We start from the raw sequence: 5,599 nt of genomic DNA on the forward strand, positions 1-5,599 counted from the left end.
TGTTTTGGGGTTTTTCTCCACGCTGGATGAGGGTTCCCCATTTTTCCAGAGAGTGGCTGTTGGTTGTCATCCAGTAACATTTTGACCACAGTGCCTGAATCGAGTGTGTGTTCACAGTCCTGCAGTGTGTGTGTGTGTGTGTGTGAGCAACAGGGGGGTTTAACCTGTGCACAAGCTTTTGTAGCTGTTGGAGGCACAGTCCGATCTGTCTGGGAGTGTGTGTGCATATAGGTGCTGCTCTGCATGCATGACAGCAAATCCTCAGCAGTTCAAGAGCTAATTTCCAGTGTTAGCGTTCATCATCGGCTCTATTGAAACAATAACAGGTCATTTAATACATAGAATATGCTGTCGACACATGATTCTCAGAGCTGAGCGGCCTTACGTTGATCTAATCAGTATGGTTATAGACAATTTCAACTGACGTTAATAAAAAATTTTAATTTACAAAACAAAACTAAAATGTAAAAATATCCACCATCTTATTGCTACTCAGAGTGTTCCTGATTACAGGCGTGCTTATCTCAGATAGTTCTACTAAGTGGTGACTTTCAGGCAACTAAAGAAATACGTAGTCTACCTTCATCAGGATGAAAATTCTTCATGGCGGGGACACGCCTTGAAGCTGTAAATGGTCTTGGCAAGCATTGATAAAAATCAGGATCCTCATACCGGACAGAGAATTGGTACTGAAGGTCCAGCTTTTCCTCAAGCTGTTCAACAAGTGGGTCAAGTGTCTGTGGTTTCCCAGAGAGTGTAATTTTCCTGACTTGATGTCATGGACCATCACCCTCACTTTAGTCTTCATCTCCATTGTTTGTAGCAATTGTACAGAGGATTTCAAAAATATAATCAAAGAATCAGTTGAGGTACTTCATGACACTTGACATCAAAGTCTTCAGCGTCCAATGAGCACAAAATATAATGTCTAAGGGTAACAAATGTTCTGCCCCTGATTCTGTACGCTGCCAGAGGAAATGGATCATTCAGACCACAGGGCATGCTGACTGACACTGAAGACACGAGACTGCATGAGAACGGAGATGCTCATTACACCTTGATGTCTTTTGTTTGCAAGGAAACAAAACACTGTTAAAGATAAAGATGTTCTAAATTAGCCTAGACTCAGGTAGGCATGAACGAGCACCAACAGACACCATCATATATTGACGGTATTCGATGCTATCAATGCTCACAGATGATGCTACAAGGACAGTGTTCTGAGACGGATCCTTCTGTTTCAACAACTTCTGATTATTCTCAGGTAAAGATGACACCAAAGAAAGTGTCACCTTGTCCATTTGGATTGATGGCTTGAAAAATGAGAGAGAGTCCACATGGTTTGCCATTATACTCTGATCCTGGACAGCCAGAGGTTGTGGGACGTTCTTGAGGTTTTTGTGTGGTGAATGACTTGTTTGAAGAATTTATGCTTTACTTCAAAGCGCATTGTCCACAGATCTCTGAGGGTCCATACACCCTCATCAGCTGTGGATGATGTTCCACAAAGTGGTGCTTTGGGTGCAATGTGAAGTGAGGAAATACTGTTAAAAGTAAACCTCTGTGCTCTGAGATCTTGACATCAAGGCAGTCAAGAGAATCTTCTGTTAGTCTCAATGACACTGACAGTTCTAAGATGTCCTTCAAAAGCATTAGAATTCCCCATGTTGAGTCATTCTCTGGGACATCAAAACCAATCGTACCCGTGGAGGGAAATGTGGCGGGGATCATCTGAGGCTGATCAGTCCTGTCAGTGAACCTGTAAGGACTGTTTGATGACTTTGTTTAAGGACTCAAGGGTGATGTATTTTTGGAAATCAAGTCATTAATACACAATGACATCCCAACACGAATGATACCTCCCAAGAGGTCACATATTATGTCAGGTGGAAACCTGTCAGAGTGTGGAAATGTCCCAGACTGTCGCTTCAAACACAAGGAGCTTTCACACCATACTCTTTCACGAGATTTGGAGTCTCCAAAACGTCAGAAAGTTGAATGTCGCGATCATGGCTGGTTCTGCCCTCAAATGCTCCTGATCGGGCCTCTTTTCGCTGGATGTCACTCCCCAGGGGCTCTGAGAGAAGAACAAGCCGATTTAGTCGTTGAATTACCTCCTGCGCCGCCATGTCAGATAAATGCAAGACCGCCTGCAGTTTAAGAAAGAGCGAGGCTAAATTATTGTGCTCAAGTTGATGGTCTAAGGGATCCAAATGTTCAATTTGAGCTACTTCCTCATTTTTGTCTTGATCTGTAGGATCACTAGAAAAATCCTCAACTTCTCGTACATCTCGTGCCTCGTCTGGATCTGAATGGTGAGGTGCGCCGTGCACAGCAACGTCAGAGTTCCACCCCTTCTGACGGGGAAGCCGATGCTCTTTTCTTGTATGAGCATTAAATGTTGAGTAGAATTTGCTCTCAAAGATGCACTTTACAGATGGACACTTCACAGTTTCCTTATTTTTAAGATGTTGGCACAAATGCATAAAACAGGTTCGTTCTGTGCAGAGTACTTCTGAGTGTCAAAGACGACAGTGGAGTATCTCAGCGATTCCATCAGCTCCACTCATCTGCCTGTCATGTGTTTTATTGGAGTGGTTTCTTGCTGGATGCACTTTGAGGGCATTAAATGACTTGAATGAACACTTCCAATGCATTGCTTGGATTCCAGCTTCAGAAATCCAAAAATACAAAGAAACAAAAAAAACAAATCAGTGAATACTGTTAGATATGTGTTCGGTATAAAAAGGGACAACAGTAAACCAAAAAAATCTCCTCTGCCATGTTAGCAAAAAGTAGCCATGGACAAGGAAAAACTCTTCTTCTTTACTTTTTTTTTGTTTGTTTAATTAGGAGCTGGGAAATAAATTATGGTTCATTGATGGTTGCAGAATTGAAGAGCGGCCCTGGAAGGTCAGCAGAGATGTATTTTTCAACCGTTAATAAGCCCGATGTTTTTACTGAAACTCCAGTTATGTCCGAAAAACAACAGAAACAGAAAAGCCCTATTTAAAACTAATGCATTATTATTATTATTACTATTATTAGTATTATTATTATTATTGTTCTAAATGCCTTTTTCATGTAACTGCGATGTTCTCAGCTTGTCCTGTATCTGTTGTGAAAAACAAATTCTAAAACTAATCCTGTAATGGTCCCAAATGAAGTGAATATGCATTTACACTGCAGTTTTAGAGGAGCAGTGCCTCAGATCTCCCAGAAAGTGTGTGTTGTTTATGGCGTTCCTGGTGTGTGTGCGGGGAAACCTAACCCCAGCAGCCTGTGCGCTCGCCGCTCTGCCCGTCCTCCGGCCGTCCCAGACAGAAAATTGTGGGGGTCGGGGTCCAAATTACACTCGGCGAGAGCAGAGAACGCTGCGCTTGTTTCCTGCGCTGTGCGTACAGTGGCGAGTGTGTGTGTCGTGGAGTGAATTGGCTCGTGCGGCCTGTGTTTTCCTCCGGTTCGGTCCTCTGTGGGCGAGCGCTGCCTCGCTGTGACGGCCTCCCGAAGCTCTATTATCGATTCCATCTCAGCTCAACCAGTGTCGGTGTGCAGCAGAACATAAACACGGGAACACTGGCACTGTGTGTGAGGACACCATTCTTTCCATCCTCCCCCTGGGAAGGGTGTGTGTGTGTGTGTGTGTGTGTGTGTGTGTGTGTGTGTGTGTGTGTGTGTGTGTGTCTAGGTTTAATCCCTGCAGTGTCACATCACAGATTCAGAAGAGTGAGAGTTTCTATGTTGACCCTCTGCCTCCCTCCAAAGTTTTGACTCTTGACATAAGCCTGTTTTCAGTGGCTCCCGGCAGCGTTGTTGTGTAAATGTTTTCCTCTGGAAGTCCTAAAACATGTCCCTGAGGTTAACGGTCTTCACTGCACCACAGCGCTTCACCCATTCATGTGTCTTCATGAAAGGCCTTGCGAAATGATCCCAGCACAGTCTGAAGCTCCCTGAGACTGTCCAAAATGTTGCTTCAAAAAAATGAAACGTTTCATCTTTTATGCAGACGAAGAAAGAAAAGGACTATAGCCAGTATCTGACTGGTGAGTGGGAGCAGAGAAGGATCAGGGGATCAGCTGATCAGATGGGACCTCATCGCTCTTTTCAGGTACTGCGACGTCAGTGTCAAAGTTTAAGCTCATTTCTGCTCAGTCAGTAACAATTTCCTCCTCCGTAGTGCAGCTACCACAACAAAGGGGCGGAGCATCAACAAAGGGGCGGAGCATCACGTTTGTGTAAGAAAGCAGGAGCTGCATTGGTGTGAAGTGCATCACATGACGACCGTCTCACGACTCATGAACTAAACGTCACTCTGCTCTGACTGTAGTAGTGTTGATTCACACACACATTTTCTGTTGTGTTACTTTACTCCATCACCCAAAACAAGTAACATCATTACTTACTTGCTTTGTCATGCCTTACCCCAACGCTGATTACAATCACATCCGATAACACAACATCACCGACGTGTGTGTGTGTGTGTGTGTGTGTGTGTGTGTGTGTGTGTGTGTGTGTGTGAGCATCGTTTCCAGAGTCTTGACACTGAGAGATGAAGCAGTTCTGAAGATCAGAGGGTTTCCAGCCAACCCCAAACACAGACAAGATGTTTGTCCAGATATCTACTCCATGAATTAGCAAATGCTAAAGTAATCTAATTACAATTTACAGAAGTAATGAGTGACTGAGCTGATTGTAACGTGTGATTCTGTGTGATTGTGTGTGGCTGTGTGTGATTGGAATGTGATCATGTGTGGTTGTGTGTGTGGTTGTGTGTGGTTGTGTGTGGTTGTGTGTGGTTGTGTGTGTGGTTGTGTGTGGCTGTGTGTGGTTGTGTGTGTGGTTGTGTGGTTGTGTCTGCTATTATCTGTTTGTGATCATGTGAACACGGCGGCGGCGTGTTCGGCTGATCGCCGGCCTTCAGAGGCTTTGCTAAGTGGCACCTGGTCACTGCCAGAACAAACAGGAGTGCACGAGCGTGCACGATCATGCACGTGAGTGTGCTCGTGCACGAGAGTAGGAGCGCTGCCGCTGAGTGCCAGTGTGTGTGTCGGCCAAAACAAACAAGCTTAATGAGAAGCAGCTCCCGGGATGGAGAGAGAGAGAGAGAGAGAGAGAGAGAGAGAGAGAGAGAGATGGAGGGAGATCAGCAGGGCTGAACACACTGACTCTGCTGTCTCTCTCTCTCCTGGTGGACTTAAAGGATCCTCTGTTCCGCCTCTGTCCTCCTGCTATAGCATCACCGCCATTACACCCCCCCCCCCCCCCCCCCCCCCCGCCCCGAGGTGTGAGGGTGAAACAGGACGGGGGGGTAGGGGGGGTGGGGGGGGGGCAGAGACTGAGTGATGGCAATTAGAGGTAACACAGTCCAGTGATGCTAAACAAGCTTGTCCTTAGCGATGCTGTGGCTCGGCCACTGGGGGGGGGGCGCTGCCCGGGGCTCAGACCCCCGGGGGGGGGCTGGAGTTCACATGGGGGAAGGGCTGGAGTTAACAGGTGGGCCCGAGGCTTTCCTCAACCTCTTCATGTCAAAGCATCAAAACTCACCTCCACAGTTCCCTCTCCTCATTCTTCACTTTTCATTTTTTTCCCACCATGTAAA

At 45.9% G+C, this 5,599-nt stretch overlaps 1 protein-coding gene across 1 annotated transcript in view; it reads right to left on the reverse strand.

Annotated features, from left to right (window-relative positions):
• Positions 1–4,162: 4,162 nt before the first annotated feature.
• The window catches only part of fbxo2 (F-box protein 2), a 13,818-nt gene continuing 12,381 nt past the window's right edge, over positions 4,163–5,599 (reverse strand). The window contains exon 8 of the mRNA XM_030091820.1: positions 4,163–4,173. The gene's annotated coding sequence lies outside the window, so the exon portion shown is untranslated. The remainder of the gene's footprint in view (positions 4,174–5,599) is intronic.

The sequence above is a fragment of the Salarias fasciatus genome, chromosome 5 (assembly GCF_902148845.1).
Source record: "Salarias fasciatus chromosome 5, fSalaFa1.1, whole genome shotgun sequence".
Lineage (NCBI taxonomy): Eukaryota > Metazoa > Chordata > Actinopteri > Blenniiformes > Blenniidae > Salarias > Salarias fasciatus.